The 19224-nt window shown below is 37.3% G+C and overlaps 1 protein-coding gene and 1 pseudogene across 2 annotated transcripts in view; one reads left to right on the top strand and one right to left on the bottom strand.

Annotated features, from left to right (window-relative positions):
• Zfand3 (zinc finger AN1-type containing 3) overlaps positions 1-19224 on the bottom strand; it is a 275896-nt gene that overhangs the window by 109542 nt on the left and 147130 nt on the right. The gene's annotated exons all lie outside the window — the stretch shown is intronic.
• Positions 1-19224, top strand: part of LOC111757945 (manganese-dependent ADP-ribose/CDP-alcohol diphosphatase-like) — a 65496-nt pseudogene that overhangs the window by 13879 nt on the left and 32393 nt on the right.

Raw genomic sequence — 19224 nt, 5'->3', positions numbered from 1 at the left:
TTCGAGCAAGATGGACACATGTACATACAGGTAAACACACACCTTTTGGCCACCTGAAGACTAAAGATCTAGGAAAAGGAAAATCTGGAAGATGGCTAGATGAAAAAAGACATGCTAAAGAGTAAGCTAGTAATTACAGCAGATTTCTCATAAAAATTATCAGTATCACAACAAAGTGGAGTGCTATGCTTTAAAGTGCTGAAAAGAAAAAGAAAAATATAGTCAATCTGTAAGTTATATGTATCAAATATTAGTAAGACATCAGGCAAAAGAAAAAAAGATGAATTTATTGCCTGCAGAAATATATAACAAGAATGTTAAAGGAAGTTCTACACGTAGAAATAATGTGTTAAAAACACGTTTCTACACATGAAAATAAAAGAGTACTAAATATGGGATAATTTAAGGTAAAGGTCAACTCGATATTTTCCTTATTTGCATCTGCTTTGATAGGTGAGGGCTCAAAAATAGCAGCAATGTTTTAAGTATTTATATCAGAAGTAAAGATACAGGTAAGATGGTAATTTACTCTTCTGTTGGAAATACATGAGTATTTTTGTTACTTTATATTTATCACCAATATTTCATTTCTTTGTAACTCCCTGATAATTACAAATTTAAATATTTTTCCTATGTCTGGAATACCAGCTGGGTATTCCTTTTGTAAAGTGTCTAAATTTTTGCCTATTTACTTGTAAGTTTGTTTTTTAAGAAGGAATATGTAATCTGTTAAATTAGTACTTAAGTGTTCTTTACATGTTCTAGATATGAATCCTCTGTTACGGCACGAGAGATCATGCCAATTTCCAATAGAAATGCTGTGTTGTTTTCTGCTTACCTATAAGAGTAAGTTAAAAGGGAAGAAATCCCAGGGAAGACATTCCATTACCATAATTTTTAAAATGTTTTTGCTTATATTATTTAGTAACAGTAACTAATGATCAAATAAAAGTCAGTAGGTAAAACTAAAATCAGAATTGATACCCTTCCTGAGATGAAGAGGCTAAAAATTTGCAAAACCAATTTACAAGATGACTGCCAACCTAGGCAGTTGAGATCAACAGTCAGAAATAGGGCCACCTAACCTAGAATAGTTTGTAAATATATCTGGATGGACACATTTCAAAACTAGCTCTAAAAACTGTAATGATTTAAAAAGATAAGTAGATAATTCTGATTAAATTTTCTCTAAACTCTTTTCTCTAAACTCTAATTTTCCCAAGGTTAGGAATACAGAAACAACTGAAGTACTATGCAGACCAATAACTATTCTGACGGGGTTTTTTTGTTTGTTTTTTTAAAGACAGGGTCTCGCTGTGTAGTTTAGGCTAGCCTTGAACTCACTATATAGCTTAGGCTGGCTTCACTCTCACTGTGATTCTTCTGCCTTGGCCTCCCGAGCGCTGGGATTAGAGGTGTGCAGTAGCACACCTGGCCAATTAGCTATTAACTAAGGTTCAATCAAGACAGTCAAGGACTAAGGATTTAGCTCAGCGGCATAAGGGCCTGCCTGGCAAGTACAAGGTGCTTGATCCCATGTCAGTGATTGGTTAACATGAAGAGGTCACTAAGACAATCCCTTATAAGCAGAATACAGAGCTTGATTTGTCATTGACTATTCTGCCTCATGCTTTCTTCATTAATAAAGGAAAAGTCAGGTTGCACAGTCATACTGACAATGGAATCCTACATGGGATACCCCCGTATGTGGAATCTATTCATGATAAACCACATGCCAGGCAGAGGTCCAACAGCCTACTTCAAGTCCAAGTGAAATCAGCAACTTGGAATTTACTCACTAGCACACTGACTGGAGAGGTCAAGAGAGATCAGATTAGTAAGTACTTTCCGTACCACAATATCTCAGATCAGACACGCTTGAGCTGCAATTAGATATCACCTTCAGAACTTAATCAAGCAGATCGCAGCTGCCTGAGGAAAGTGGAACAAGGACATCTTGATAGACAATAAATATACAATCATGTAAGCATGGAATACAGACTATCGTATATTCTAATCAGTAGTGTACTATGATGAGACGGTTAAAAACTAATCATGTAAGAGAACATTTTTTAAAAATTCTAATACGGAAAATTTGGAGTACTGTTTAACTATCTTAATTATATGTGTACCACATATGCAGGTCCTACAAACTGCTCAAAATTCGTGGCAGAAGCTAGAATCCTATGTTTTCTAATTCACAAATTTTGTTACCCTATAAAAGTTTACATATAAACTGTGTCTTCTTAGATTTCATTTCAGTAAGAGGCACGAACTACAGAAAAGAAACAAGGAAGAGAAGAAAAAACTTATCGGCCCATTCCTAAGGCCAGTGATCTTTCTGGGATACTAGCTAAAGATGGACTTATACACCTCCATAAAATAAAAAACTGAAGACCCAATTCTAAGCAAATGTCCTTTCCTACATGGAGTGGCAATTCAGGGAAAGCAAAAAATGCCCCAGAGAATAATCATTTAACCATCTTTAAACCTAGCCTCCAGAAAGCAAGAAGGCTGCATGAATTCCGGAGCACAGGCTCCAGAGGGAGACGACTTCCTCTCAGTGGAATTTGCTGTGAACCATGGCTGGGTGCTCACTCAGCAGTTTTGCTGAGTCAGTCTTGCACGCACTGTACTCTGGCTTCTGCCCTCCTAAGATATCCAGATGGGTTTCAGAGTCTCTACTGAGAGCAACACAGCCTTTTGCACAAATATTCAAATTTTATACCTACTAAGGCAGCCAGCTGTGAAGAACAGTTTTTCTTCAAAAATTTGCTTTGATTCGTTGCTACTCTCTTGAAGCTACTGAAAGCATGATAAGTTATATGCACACCACCCGTTTTTTGAGCCTTAGTACATTCATTAATATTTCCAAGGCAGTTAATTCCAAGGCAGCTAACAATATATTCTATTAATATGCTCTATTTAAAAAGGTACTTTTAGAAGGGCAAACTGCAGCCTAAAAGATACTTACAAAAGGAAAAGTTAACCTTGAAAAAGGGTATCTGCCTGAGCTAGTCAAAGCTCCTGTTCTTCTGAGAAGGGTCCTAAAAGATTTCATAAACAGAACAGTTTCTGAACAAGCTGAATGAGAAAGGACTACCTGTCAACAATGAAGCCCTCATCAGACTTGCTGAATTTACATTTGAACAAAGCATTTTTTAAAGGCAGGAGGCAGGATGACATGAGGAAAATCACTGTTAATACACTCTGCTAACTATTCCCTATCCTGAAAGACGAACAGTAAGGAGGAACAAGTGTTTACACCCTTGTGACAGTGCTATTCTGCTAGGGCTGTGCTATCCATTACTAGGGCCTGTTTCCCCCGACTTGTAGGTTCTAAAAGACCTCTCTCTTTGCAACAGGAAAATATGAAAGGAAACACGATTTACTTAGTTCCAACAGGAAAAAAAATCAGTAAATGTTTCTTATTTAGTAAACACTAAACAACTCAAAGACCTGGATGTAGAGTTGAGATTCACTAGCTACTGTGTAAGTAGGAACTAAAGCTACATTTGCTTCCTAGGCAACCCACATCCTGAGGGAGAGAACTAGATTAACCCCCCTACACACACACACACACACACACACACACACACACACACACACATTACATTAATACATACCATAAATTATAGATTAGAAAACCATTTTAAGTTCATCTGAACAGAAATTCCAAAATTATATAAGTAGTAAATGCTAATAAAACGCACGATATGATATAGATCTTCAAGGCTGAGTAAGCATCCTTTTAATGAGTCCTTTTACACAGTTACCAAGCATTTCCTGACATCATCTGTGAGTAAATAAAGCTCTGACCACAACGCTTAAAGACGCCAAGGACTTGGTGAAGTAGCTCAAGGACTTGGGACTGAAGAATCAGAATTCATAAATAAAAATTACAAAAACAATGCATTAAGTATTAAATGATCCAGTATAAACTGAATGTAAGTAAGTAAGTTTCCTAAAAGATCTAGGGGTTTGAGATAGATGTGAAAAAGGAATTGTTAATAATTTATAACTTAAGTGGAAGAATTTTTTTGTAATAGCTTTATTAAGATACAACTTGCGGGGCTGGGGATTTAGCTCAGCGGCATAAGCACCTGCCTTGCAACCAGGCGGTCGTGAGTTCGATCCCCGGTACCGATAAAAAAGAAAAAGACAAAAACAAAACAAACAAACAAAAAAAACAAGATACAACTTGCATACCCTAATTTTGCTCACTTAAAAGTATACCATTCAATGGTCCAATTGTTTTAAGTACACTCAGTTTTTCAATAACAACCAATTCTAAAGCATTCTTACCACCTCAAAAAGAATTTCCCATACTCTTTAGCAGCAATCCCTCATTTTCTCCACCAATTCCCACCCCAAGCCTCAGGCAAATGGCAATGTACTTTGTTTCTGCATTTCATTTTGGACATGATCTATGAAGGAAAATATACAATATGTGGTCTCTGGCATCTTGCTACTTCCATGTAGCACGTTTTCAACATTTGGCTCTGTCATAGTATATGTCAACGATTCATTCATTTTCACACCTAAATAAAAGTCCATTGCATACATGGACCACCGTTTGATTAGTCATCCAAAGCAGACATAAATACCATCAATAGCATTGTTAGGAATGTATTTGTTCAAGTGCCAGTTGCAAATTTTAGGGGGTATATACCTCGTAGCATGTTGCAAATTTTGAGGGGTATATACCTAGCATCATCTATTAGGCAAACAACAGATTTCTGAAGAAAACAAGAGTGAACACAGTGATTTCTACAATTTGTCAACATTCTTTTTTTAAAATTGGGGGTTTTCTTCAATGATGCAACAGTTTAAACAGTGATTGATGAAAAACATTAGAAACCAAACTGAGAATGTAAATATAAATACTACTTAAATTACTGTAAATCTTTTTAAAATTTTTTCCTTGAATCTTTCTGATTTTTCTAGACAAGTAATGACATTTTTCTTGTGAATATGTGAAATTGTTCTTATATTTAAATACTTTCTTCTTGCCAAAATGAAATATTTTTTCCTAGCCTATGACAAAAGTTGGGTTCATAAGCAGCACATTCTAGATCCTAAAACGTTATAGTTTTGTTGTTACTTAAATTGACAGATAAAAACTGTATGTATTTATCACATGCAATATGTTGAAGTATGTAATACTGTGAAATGGCTAAGTTGAGCTAATTAACATATGCATTGCTTTGTACACCTTTTTAAAATACAAAAACTTGCATATTTTTAATAACAGTGGTAATACTTCAACTATTTTCAATGAAAAGGTAAATATTTACCTTAAAATACATTTTACAAACATAGGCATAGTTTCTTCTCTCTCTACAGAAGTTTTCTGAATAAAAACTACCAGGAAGATTAAATCTTTCCTTCATTCAGTATCTAACTACCTAACCTCTGAAAGCCTGTAATAATGTCACTGATTTATAATCAGTTTGCTTAAACAAATTATCAATCCCTTTTTCCCCTTGTAAATTACAAGTTGAAGAACTGCTGTAATCCACCGTTGTGAGGAAAACAGTTACATATAGTACACAGAATCTATATTCTATTATTTTATGAGGTAACCCAGAGTTAAATACAGAAAGTGCAGAAAATCTGTCCACAACACTAAAGACCCAAAATATTCAGCCAAGGGCCTGGATCCCATAGCAATGTCCTGCACAAGCCCAGCTGAAGACCTAGAGCCCATGGCAATGCCTCCCGTGAGTCAAACTGGAGGTCTAGAGCCCACGACAAGGACTCATGCCAGTTTGTTTTATGGATCCATGCTGGGAAGGCCCAAAGGTCAGTGCCAGCAGTGTGAAGGAGCTGTGCCAGTAGGTTGAGGGTTCTACACTGGAGCCAAGAAGTGACACTCAAAAGAAGAGCCAGAGCTTCCCTGAAAAGTACCACAGCCATCCTCAGCAACAATGAGGTCGTGAGCTCCTCCGACAATGAGAGCAGCAGAGGAAGCCAGCATGACAAGCTTCTCCTGGAGATTAAACAGCACACATCTTCCCCTCCGGAGTCAGGAAGCGATGCTCAACGTAAGGACCAGGGCTCCCCCAAAGTGAACCACATCCACTCTCAATGACAAGGTCCTGAGCTCTTCCGAGGATAATGGCCAAATTCAGATCCAGGAAGCCAGCGTGACAAGCACCCCCAGGAGACCAATGGCTCTGAACAGCACCATGTAAGAACCCAAAATGCCCAGCTCTTCCTCTCCACATCTCCTTTTATGCTGGTAACTTTCCTCCGGTGGGCCATCTACACTCAGCACCTTGCCAATTTAATTCAGCTGGCATTAAAGTTGGCTACCAGTTTTCAATCCATAATAAGAATTAACAAAGGACTACATTCTATTAGCAAATATAATTTTACTTATTTGCAAGAACATACAGATTATATGACCTTAAATCTAACCCCTCCCCAACATACATACCTGCTCCCAAATTTAAACCCCTAAAAAAGGGTTTATACATGGATATTGTACATTGTATTCTATGACAGCCATTTATCTTTTCATTGAACATACCAATAATACCACAATCACATCAACTTACAGTCATTAAGGCATTCTCTAGCAACATAAAAGTTTTGTATTTTTGTGGATATGTAAAATTGCTGTTATATTTGGATGTTTTCTTCTTGCCAAAATGAAATGTTTTCTTGCCTAACACAAAAAAGTTGGATTTACAGTGTATTCTAGATTTCGAAACTTTTAGGTGTATGAAGTACTGCATATCTTAGTTCAAAAATAAAGCCAATGAACATGGATACACTGAAAAAATTAGTGACAGAACTACACTTGAATTCTCTTAAATCTTAAGTCTTCTACTCAAGTTGTGTTATACCTTAGAGGATGAAAATAATAGTAATCCTACAGCCAAACACTACCAATTAGTAAAAATTACACATTTTACCTATTTGCTGTTAGATAAGTTCTGCCTAAATGGCAGAGAGAGAGAGAGAGAGAGAGAGAGAGAGAAACAGCACACTAAGTAAAGGTCATACACTCAAACAAATCAAGTCTAAATCCCATTAACACTGGCACTGGGTGACCTGAGCAAGTCCCTTTAAAATTCTCTGAGCCTATTTCCTCATTTGGAAAAAAAAAAAAATAAACAAGACAAAATGTTGAGGAGTGGAAAGGGGAGTTCTTTAAATAAAGAACTTTCAAACTTAGTAGAGTGTCTTGAACATCAGTCTCAATGAGTGGTAGTAGTTGTTATTAAAAGACCTGCAAAGCAAAATGCTGCCTTATTTCTGTAGTAGAGATCACAGAGGAAGGAATAACTGCCTTTTTAAATAGCAGAAACAGGAAGCTGCAGACAGTACCAGCACAGCAATGACATTAGCATCCTGTTGATGAAGTAAATTTTATTTTTAAAAAGATTCTCATCCCTTTTGGATAAAACAAAAAACACTGTAGACGCCAATTTTGAAAGAGCAAGATATAATTTATTATAGAGCTTCTCAAACTGTCATGTGCAAATACCTTATCAGAGTCTTGTTAAAACGCAGATTCTTTGTGTTTAGCAGGTGTGGGCCAGGGTCTGACACTGTGCACATCTAACCAACCGTAAGGTGGTAAGTACACTACTAGCACAGAACACAAACTTTTAAAGAGGTTTACAGAATACCACATTAAAAAACACACACACACAATAGTAAAAATTAACGTTGGCCATGCTATGAGATATCTGATCTATGAATTAGTCGGGTGTTGACACCATTGTAAGTCAGCTGTACGACTGATACTTAAGTGTTGACGGTCTATTTACTGTTGTACTCTCTAAGCACCACCTCACCTAACAGTGTTAGTGGCACCTCCCCTGCCTCACACTGTAGGTCTCAGGAAAGAGAAGTTGAGTTTGAATGGAGAAATCATAGACTGTGTCAGGCAATCCTATGAAGTCAGGAACCCGATGTGGCTAACACTGTTCTCGTTAATTTTGCTGTCAATGAGTGAAGAACACAAATGTGAGTTCTACTGTCGTTCTGTTTCAACCATGATCTCCAGATATCTGCCCCCCAGGAGAAGAATTTATGGTTGGATGTCACCTTTCCACCACTGAGTCAAAACATTTGACACCAGAAACTTAGAAGTGAAGAGGTTATTTGGCTCCCAATTTCAGCAGGTTTGGTCCACAGTTGGCAGGTTAAAGGCAGAAAGAACACAGTGGAAGGACACTGTGGGGCACAGCTGCTCAAGCCAAGGCAGCCACGATGAGGAAAGAGTGGGCCCAGGGACTAGTATACGCCCCCCATCATCCCTCAGTGACCACCTCCCCCACCCAAACCTGACATCCCAACAGCATATTCAGCTGTGAATTCATCCCCAGAATAACCCCACGATCCAATCAGGTTTCTAAAACCCCATTACTGAATTTATCACACTTCTCGGAAACCTTTCAGATCTAAACTATACATGATTCCAAAACCTACCTTAAAAAAAGGCAAAAAGAGAACAATACCACAGACAGCAAGGCAGAGTGAAAAATGTCTGATGTTACATAAGGAGGTGTTTTTTCCTGACCCCTCCCTCTCCTTACCTCCTTGTATGCTACGTCTGCCTCTCTTTCACCAGTCAATGAAAAATTCTGGTCCTTGGAGGTGGCACTGGTACAAATGCTTCCTCTGGATTATCAAAGGAAAACAACTCAGCAACCACTAATTCATGTAAGGACAACAAGCGTACAGCTATGAAAAGCAGGGCTCTTCCTTCTTCCCTGCCACTCTTTTAAATTGGGCATAGTAACAGGCCTCATGCTCACTGGCTCTCACAGACAAATCATTTATCTTCTCCACATTACTTATCACCACAACTAAGATAATATTTGCTCTACTCTAACAGGTTTTCACTTCAAAACCAATTGTAAAACTCAGTAGGGTGCTATATACAACTTTAATAAGAGCTTCTTACTCAAGACTCGCCAATATAATAAGCTTGTTCAGAACTACTGAATTTTATTAGCTGGAGTTAGTGACAGAGCAAGGGAAAGATTAACCAAGAAACAGAATTCTAAAAATCAACTCTCTCCATTATCTCTTCTTTTCTATTCATCTAAACATAAAAATACTAATAAATTTGACCCAATATGCAACAGAATTTATGTTTACCTTCTGTGATACCTAACCAGCTCTACAAAACTCCTTTTTAGACCATTTCCATTGCATCCCACGGCTCCCTACACTTAATGCAGAGCAGGGGAGTAGCTTGCTGACAGCTATTTACTGGGAGAGGTGGAGAGTAGTGGACATATCCTGGCAGCATGCTTAATGGATACGCAAACACCGCAGCCATCAGCCTAAAGTGATTCTGGCAGAAAATTAACTTAGAAACACAAAACTCATTTCGTGAGAAGACCCACAGCAATCCGGACAATAACAGACCATGTAATAGGTAAAGGGGCAAAATAAGAAGTATTTTTCTAAACATCCCTTTAAGAAAGAAACATTTAAATTTTTTTCACATGCCAATGTGTAGCTTTTTTGCTTTAACATAAAAGTGAGAATTTTGGTTTCCAAAGATGAAGCACCCTAAATCCTCAGCTAGGCAATGGATGAAGTTTTTTTTATTTTGTTTTGTTTTGTTTTGTTTGGTACCGGGGATCAAACTCACAACTTCGTGCTTGCCAGGCAGGCGCTTATGCTGCTGAGCTAAATCCCCAGCCCTATGGATGAAGTTTTGTCAACTTGACAAAAGTATCAATGAAATTATTTTATTTTATGAGGTAAAATGGAAACATGTTTCTATCAACTGATTCTACTTTCCAAATTGCTTTTCTCATCTCTCTGATATTGAGGTCAGAGAAAGGAAGAGAACTAATAAGTGTTGCATTATAAATTATGACGCCGTGCTCTAAGCATACAGTTAATATATACAGTATCTTCTAATGTTCATAACTATCCTGGAGGCAAGTATATTTCACATATGAGAAAGCAAGTCTTAAGTTATATCCGTCTATTTCACGTAACAGCCAGCAAAGAAATGGTTTGACCATTAGTCTAACTAGATCTACAGTCTATGTCACGAAGGTCCCCTATAATTAAGTCACAAAGGCATTCTGAGAAAACCAAAAGCAGTGTTCGGATATTAATGTTTGAAATGGTTTTTACCAACATAGATAGGCCTATTACATAAAAGGAAAAAACATGAATTCAAATAAAACATTAATTTTTCTTTTTAAATTTCAGAGAACAGTCAGCCTTTCTGACACAAAAGCCAGGAGCCCTACAAGAGAAGCCTGGTGTGCCCAACTACATAAAAATAAAAACTGTCTGGCCAGGCATAGTGGTATAGGTTCATAATCCCAGCACTCAGGAGGTCAAAGCAAGAAGATCACAAGTTCAAGGCCAACCTGGCCTAACAGGGAACAAGCATGGGCTACACTACATAGTGAGATCATGTCTCAAAAAGAAAACAAAAAAATGAGGGAAGGAGAAGAAAGAGGAGAATAAAATAAAACTAAATTTTAACACATGCCATAAGTAAAGCAATGACAATTATTTGGAGAAAATATTTGAAACATAGAGTACAGAAAAAAGGAGCTCACTTCCTTAATATGAAAACATTCCTGCAAGTATGTATGTATGTATGTATATGTGTGTGTGTGTGTGTGTGTGTATATATATATATACCCCCAAAGCCTAATAAAAAAATGCACAAAGGACATGAACGCACAATACCAAGAAATCTAAATCATTCTAAGAGTATGAAAAAATGTTCAACCTTAGGATATAAGAACTACTGCAAGATAAAGTGCCATTTAAAAAGTCTGTTACACTGGCAACACCACAAGAGAATGGATTAAAGAAACCCAAATACTGGTAATGGGGACATAAATTCATCCCTCCTGAATGAAAAGCAATTTGGCAATGTCAAAATTTTATACGCACCTACCTTTTGACTCATCAACTCTATGCCTATCTTACACAGATAATAATTATGCACACACAAAATACCCTATGTACACAGGTAACAAGTAAAAGTTGGGAGGGTGCATCTATCCTCTCCAATAAAAGCTGGGAAGGTGTATCTATCTATCCAAACAACAAAAAACTGGTTGAATACAACATAGTATAATGTAAAACTAGGCAGCCATTAGAAAGAGTGACTATTTTGACTTTTTCTTGTTATGAAGTGATAGTCTGAGGGCATCTGCATGGAAATCAAAAGGTACAGCTGAATGTGTGATTATAAAAAGCAAACCTGAGGTATATATACAAACTTTGTGTATGGGGATTAGGAGGACGAGATTTATTTTTCAGGATGTGTATACCATTTGGGGCCATTTTGTACCCTCCTGCTCAAAACTTAAATTACTTTTTACATTTAAAACATTAGGGGCAGAGTGCATTAGTAGCAGAAATGCATGCTTAGCATGTATGAGACCTTGGATTTGATCCTTAGCACCAACAATAAATCAATAAATTAACTGTATCTCTGAAAGGACAGTGAAAAAAAAGAAAAAATAGTTGTGGCAACTTTTATAGGTAACATATATGATGTGTTGCAAGATGTAATTAAGATTCTTTATTTCACTTCAAAATACAAATCTAACCCAAGTGGTTTTTCCCTTTATTGATATAATGGGATAATATCAGTGGACCCCTTTTACAACACAGATCACATATGGCAAGGCTAACAAACAGACTCAAGATGGTGAATCTTTTGCAACTTTCAATGATACAAACAGCCCACTGTGACACCAGCAACATAGGTTTGTCACCATGGCTATAGACTTTTACAATGTATTTTCATTATTTAGGAATCAGTTTACAGATGACATTATCTGACCTGTCTTATTTTGAAAGCCACATTTAAACATGCTAAAGTCCCATTACATTACTGGACAGTCAATCAAGACAGGGTTACACCTTAGTTCTCCAAGACACACAAGAGGGAGTTGACCTTCAGTCTGAAAAATAGAGAGCACTTTAAGTCTTTTTCTAGGAAAAGTACACCTCTAAGAATAAAACGACAGGCAATTTGGAGAGACAAAACTCAAACTAGATACCCAAGAATGCTGATATGAATATTTTTTTCTGTGGTTTGACAAAATACAGTAAAGAAAACACTTATTTACATAAAACAAACAGGTCCATATCATTGGCTGGCAAGTAAAATATAAAGGAAGTTCCCCTGGAAGTCAAATGCACATCTAGAAAAGCATAGTTAGTTACTTTAGGGGAGAAGAGTCATCCCTCTCCAGTAAGACACAGACATTGGGTCTCTTCCTTCACCCCAACTTTTCAAGTATCAAACATAAAGAAATCCTAAAAAATGTATGTATGTTTTCAGAGTATCATTTCCTGTAGAGTTTAGTATTAACAAAATGAAAAGGCAGGATCTGTTAGAGTCTCCAGAAAAAAAACATGAACAGTGGTTTAGTGGAACTAAGAAGATCAAGCTTTCAGGCTTTATTTTATAAACACAGAGCTACCTCAGGAATTCATGGCTCACTGGGCACACTAATAACTAGCTTCAAATACCAGCTGAAGTCACCGTGGAATAGAAAAGTGCTGCCTCTAACTGAATGCCAAGCAGCCCCTTTTCACAGCACGCTGTATCCCAAAGTTTCCTATCCCTCATAAACTGAGGGTAACCTTTCCAGCTGGATTCTGGGTTAACCCAACGGGAGAAAACAGATGAAACTGCTCCTCTTCCACCCACACGGCTGGGCTTGACACACTATTCCCTTGCACCGCATGGCTGTGGGCACCTGCCAAACATCCATGCCTCTAAAATGCCTATAATCCTGTCACCAGGGAGGATTTAAAAAACTCAAAAATTTAATTTCTAAGCCACTGCCTCAGAACCACAAGAGATGATGAATGATGACTGAATTTGTTGCCCCTTAAAAACATGTTAATCTTGGGGCTGGGGATTCAGCTCAGCGGCATAAGCGCCTGCCTTGCAAGCAGGCAGTCATGAGTTCAATCCCTGGTACCGATAAAAATGAAAAAGACCAAAAAAAAACCATGTTAATCTGGATATATTTCATTATACTTTTTAATCAATTTTGCCTAATCTTAATATTTCACTCTATTTGTGTCTGAGGTTTTGGGTTTTTTTTGTTTTGTTTTGTTTTTGGATACAGGGGATCGGAACTCATGACCTCAAGCTTGCCAGGTAGGCGCTTATGCCACTAAACTAAATCTCTAGCCATCTGAGTTATAAAAAGGAAGAGTACACTGTAGGTCAACCTACACTGTAGGTCCCCTTCCAAGAGGTAACCATTCTAAGTCTAGTCCTGATTTGCATTCAATGTTCATGTTCTAACACTACTTTACTCATCAACATCTACCAACATCTACCTTTATGCTTCCAAACTAGATAGTATCAGAAAACACATGTGCATCATTCAGAAGCTTTTTAAACTCAGCCATGTGTTGGCGACACAGCCCCTGCTGATAGCGGCACGGTGCCCAGTGTATGAACAACCCAACCCTAAGGGGTACAACAGTCTCTTCACTGCTGCCAGACAGTTAGCTTGTTCTTAATGTTTCCAATAACCCTACTAACCATGAGTACCCTTGTGCCTGTCTTACTGTACCACCACTCTGGAGGACACATTTAGAAACGCTAGGCCCGGAGGTCTGCCACTTTTACCAAACACTGTCAAATTGTTGGAAAGGTGGTAATCAATTCATACTCCCACCAACACAGAGCTCATACATCTTCACTAACATTTGGTATTGCCAGATATTTTAATTCCTGCCGGTATGATGGTGTGAAATTATCTCACTTTTATTTTAATTTGCATTTCCCTGATTAGTAATGAGACTGAGCATGTTTTCATAATTACTAGCCACAATCTTTAAAAAGAAACTAACAGCACAGTTAACTAATTAAACATCAAGAGCACAGATGTAATATAAAATGGATATAATAACAAGTTTTCCCAAAAAGAAATACTCAATGTTAGATTCCAGGTAGTATACAAAATAGTGAAATACATATTTTCCTCATCCCTGTATACCTTACATACAAATAAATTTATGCATGCCAGCTGTTGGCTAGTCACTGTATTGATTAAAGGAGGCTAAACTCAGTGATATAAGATACCTTTGTAACTAAAAATATAAAGTAGTCAGACCATTTTATTGGGGAAAAACGATGCATAAATAGAAACTGAAACAAAGACACCCACAAAAACAAATACATTCCTTTGTATTTAGAAAACCTCAATAATTATTTTCTGCATTTGCAGGAATTATACCTGCATTATTCCTAATCACTTTGAACAATACTTTGTGCCTATGATACAGAACACAGGAAAGGTTAAGTTGATTGATGTTTAACTAAATATCATCTTCCCTGTACTCTAGATATTATACACTAAACGCCTCTGTCCTTTAGAGAAGAGGGGCAAAGAAGAAAAAGGTTTTCCAGTAAGTGGCAACATGAAAGAGAACGATAACAAGGCAGGAGTACTCAGCACCGCAGTGTTTTTGAAAACTAAAAACGAAGCGCAAGGTATGAGCTTGATCCCCAGTATCAAAAAAAGAAAAGAAAACTAAAAACGAAAATGTATTTCCAGCTAGAGACTAGTCTGAGTTAACAAGCACTATCTCTCTCAAAACTTTTACAGAAAAATTACAGGACAAAGAGACAGCAGAAGCACTTATGCCATCAGTTACGTAATTCAAAACCTACTATTTCGCCCCCCAACACTCACTCTCGCTCTCCACCTCTTGAGTATTTTGAGTAATCAAAAGTTGGACAAACACTTCCTTTACCAGCAAATATCTACATGTTAAGCTGTACATCTTAAGCCACGAAAACTCCTTGTGTCTGTCTTCAGAAAGGTATTTTTCCATGAAAATACTGTTCTCAGTAATTTAAGATACTGTGTAATTAAGTAACTCCATATTTTTCTTTTTCTTTTCTTTGTGTGTATGTGTGTGTGTGGTGTGTGTGTGTCTTTTTAAGACAGGACTTACCTATGTGGTTCAGGCTGGCCTTAAACTTACTTTGTAGCCCAGGCTGGTCTTAAACTTGCAATGACCTTTCTGCCTCAGCTTCCCAAGTGCTGGGATTACAGAAGTGTGCCACCACACCCAGCTAATCACAAGTTTCTTTTCTTTTCTTTTCTGTTCTTTTCTCTTTTTTTGTACCAAGGATCGAACTCACAACCTTGTGCTTGCCAGGCAGGCGCTAGTGCCACTGAGCTAAATCCTCAATGAAAAGCAAAGTTTTCATTGTTAAGAGTTTAACTTCAGCACCCATGCAATACAAATTAAGTAGGGCAATGGTTCATAAACTTCAGCACATTGCAATCACAAAGGAATCTTTTGTTAAAAACAGTACTGAACCTGCCTCCTGCTGCAATTACTTTGATTGGTATGGGATGCAACCTGGGCTCCAGGACTCTATAAGCTCTCTAGTTTTAAAAATATGATAGTTTTTGAAACAAGTATTTTAGGACCTAGCCACCTACACATCTTTTAAAATACTGATTTTAGGAAAAGGTGTTACAGTCCCTAACAACTGATTATTTCAGATTAAGGCAGGCAAAACTGTTTTTGTGTCCTGGGTTGGGGGGAGGTCTCCCTATGTAGTCCAGGCTGGCCTCAAATTCATGGCAATCCTGCTGCCTCAACCTCTCAAGAGCTCAAATTATACATATGTACCACCATGCCCAGCAACAATGTACAACTTTAGGCAAATACTTCTGTGTGCTTCCCATGTGCTGCTCTGGGGCAGTAGGATAAAAGCAGGCACAGCTAAACAAGGAACAGACAACACAGCACAACCACAGGAGAAAGCAGGAAGCACTGCACTCAAGTACTTCAGCTCCTACAGGAACACAGACTATGTTTCCTTTGAAACATCACAGGAATGCTGAGTGGTCCAGAAAGATCTGATACATTCATTAAAGAAAAATGACTCCCTGAGCAAGACTGAAGTGAAAGAACATTCTAGAAAACAGCATTAGCGAGACCTCAGTCTCACAGAAATGTTAAGAGAATAATCAGTATTCTATTAAAACCCAAAGGGACACAATAAAGAAATAAATCATGTACAAAGGACTCTTAATGCAACTCCAGTCTGTCCTTTTAAGGACTAGCAATGGTCTGTGTAACAGTGCCTGGCACACAGGGATGACCACCAAGTGGAGCTTTCTCTCTCCTGAGCCTCTCTTTCTGTTACTTTGGATTAAGGCCAGCAAAACAAAACATTAATAAAATTTAGAAAATACAAAAACTATAATAATGAAAATAAAAGTCACCCACAGTCAAACTACCCAGGTAACCAAATTTCATACTTTAGGTAACTCCTTAGTAAAGTTACTCATTCAGATTATTCCAGAGTACAATATAGAATTCTGCATAAACACAAGAAAGAGGCTCAACCATTACCCTTCGGAGGTACACTGAGGATACGACGGACTTGCAGCGTGGCCACAGCAGCCACAAGTCTGACACATCCCCATCACCAGCCCCCAGGTGTGGGTCACAAGCCCTTAACTGACCTGCAACGTAAGTTTTCTGTACTCTAATACCTCAACAGGTAACGATTAAAAATGACTACCAAAAAGAAATAGGAGACCCCTTCAGGGATATGAAGTTTTAACAGAACACAGAACTTGGCAGGTATTTTACTAAATTTCTCCCTTTACCTCTTGGGAACAAAATGCAATTTCTCCAATAGGGAGGGACAGAGGTTCTTGCATTATATACAGCATGCGGCAGCAGCATTCTGCATTCTACTGCTGCCCTCTCCTGCTTCTCACCACCATGCAACACAGTGAGACAACTGGGGTCTATAACCTTGAGTGCTGCCCACAGAATCTGCCTCAACGTACTACACACACCCCAACTATAAAATGTCAAACAAATGTACCTTCTCTTTAACATTTTAATGTTGTACCTTCACCAAAAAGAATAACTTATGTATGAATGGATACAATCATTTATAGTATATTTGAATACATTTTAAGTATACATTTCAGGATAATCAAAAGAGCAATTCATATTAAAAAATTATGCTCCTGACTATGGAGAATCAATGTTCTGAGAACACAAAAGTCATAAGCAAAGATGGTAACAATCTGAAGGCAACTTCTTGTGCCATAAGTACAAAATTCACGTATGTTAAAAATAAATGTATTTCAAAATGCAAATTAAAACCACCATGAGATAACATATTTTGTATTCAGTAGGATGATTAAAATTTTTAAAACACTGACAATACCAAGTGTTGTCAAGGTATCAAACAATGGAAATTCTCACAGATTACTGGCAGGGATATAAGAAAATGGTACTGGGAAATAATTGGGCAATTTCTTATACCGTATATATTTGCTATACAACCCCAAATTTTACCTTTGTGTATTTATGCATGAAGATTTTTTTAAAAACATATCTATGGCAATACCAGTACTTGAATATTCATGGCAAGTTTAACTAAAAGTAGTCCAAAAGGAGAAACAATCCAAATGTCCATCAATTACACAAATTTCCAGTAAATCTACAGAATTTATACAAACCACTAATGTCTACATCAACATATATGAAGTAATTACACTAACTCAAAAAAACCAGACATAAGAGACTATACTCTGTGCACTTCTACTAAATTTCTAGAAAATGAAACCATAGTGACAAGGACCAGATTGACATAACTACAAAATAGTACAAAAGAACTTCTGGGGGTGATGGAATCTTCCTCCCCCACTAGTATAATTGTGGTAGTGGTTATACAACTATATATATTTCAAAGCTCAGAGAATTATAACATTAATATGAATTGTGCTTTATATGAATTGTACCTCAAAAATGCTAATTTAAAACCTACAAAATAAAGCATCTTAAGTCAAGACAGTAACAGAAAAAGAATGAGAGGAGATTTACTTATAGGGAAATACTTTTCTCCTTTGTATCCCTAATAAATGTCTGCAGCGTCCTACATGGAAAGATGTATCTTGCACGTATTTTTAATTTACCACCCACATGGAGAGAAGCACTCAGTCACTGCTGCTCACCACACTAAGTCTGGAAGATGTCCCCTCACTGTGCCCATACAGTCACCAATATTTGGCTAAACATCAAACTGTCAGAAAACTAGACCAGTTCTCCTAAGACTCTGGGCGCTATTGTTTAATAAAACACTAGGTTACTGAGCTATGTAACACAGCATTGGAAGCAGCAAAATGACCATTACCCTACACCCTTAACATAGCATCTAAACCTCCAACATAATTTCTAAGCTATTAAATGGTCTCCAAAAGGTCCTCAATTAATTGTGCAAATATGTGGTTAGGGATCCACAATGAATATAATCAAATTGACACCATTTGTAAGTATGGAATTTTTTAGAGGGAGATGAAAGTGTTCTAAAATCAGATTGTAGTGACAGCTGCAAAACAATGTACTAAAAACCACTGAACACTTGAATGACATGGAATATGGATTTCATCTTGATACAGATACTTTTTAATCAATATAGTTTATCAGTAAGTTAATTTAGAACTTAACATGAAACATAAAAAATTTAGTGCACCGTGAAGGCACAGGTAAGGGTGAGGGGTATGGGTTAAAGACAAGAAAACTCGAATGGCAGCCTAGGGTCCTCTGAGTGCCTGGATAGGAACACGGAAGGGAGGTCATGAGGCTGCCTCTGGGGCTGGTCTAGACCGTCTGCTGCCCTTCATTTAAACCTGTAACTTTTCTACAAATTATTACTGACACTAATGTTGGTTTTCCTTCTCCCCTTTCCAACTTGTTGGTTTCACATTTTTCAATCACCAACGAAAAAGAATCTTAGTCAATTTGCTTCTTAATTTATAGAACTTCCTGAACTACATAAAAGTGCAAGACACAGAATATTAAAATACTTAAGTACAAATATTTCCACATTTCCTATTTGCATAAAACAAAAATATTAATGCACAGAAGCAGTGACTTAACTAAGGTTAGTCACTAAAAACAGTAAAAACTAGAACACCATCATATATCCATTATCTTGGACTTTCACAAAGGATGTAACTCTTTCTTAAAGTTATGTAACCATATACAAGTATGTATTTTTTTTTTTTTAATCTACCCCAGGACAACTACACAATAGCCAAAATCACCTTAGGTACAAGCACTACGCCATGCATAATTAAACTTATACAGGAAGACTTTGATATCAAGTTGCAAATTTTACGAGATGCAGCAATAAATTATAGGTAAGTATTTGTTGTTGTCTGAGATGAGGTCTCACTGTGT

The sequence above is a fragment of the Cavia porcellus genome, unplaced genomic scaffold (assembly GCF_034190915.1).
Source record: "Cavia porcellus strain 051 isolate PalLab524CR breed Dunkin Hartley unplaced genomic scaffold, mCavPor4.1 scaffold_28, whole genome shotgun sequence".
Lineage (NCBI taxonomy): Eukaryota > Metazoa > Chordata > Mammalia > Rodentia > Caviidae > Cavia > Cavia porcellus.
The sequence above is the reverse complement of the archived record's forward strand: the minus strand, read 5'-3'. Positions and strand labels throughout refer to the sequence as shown.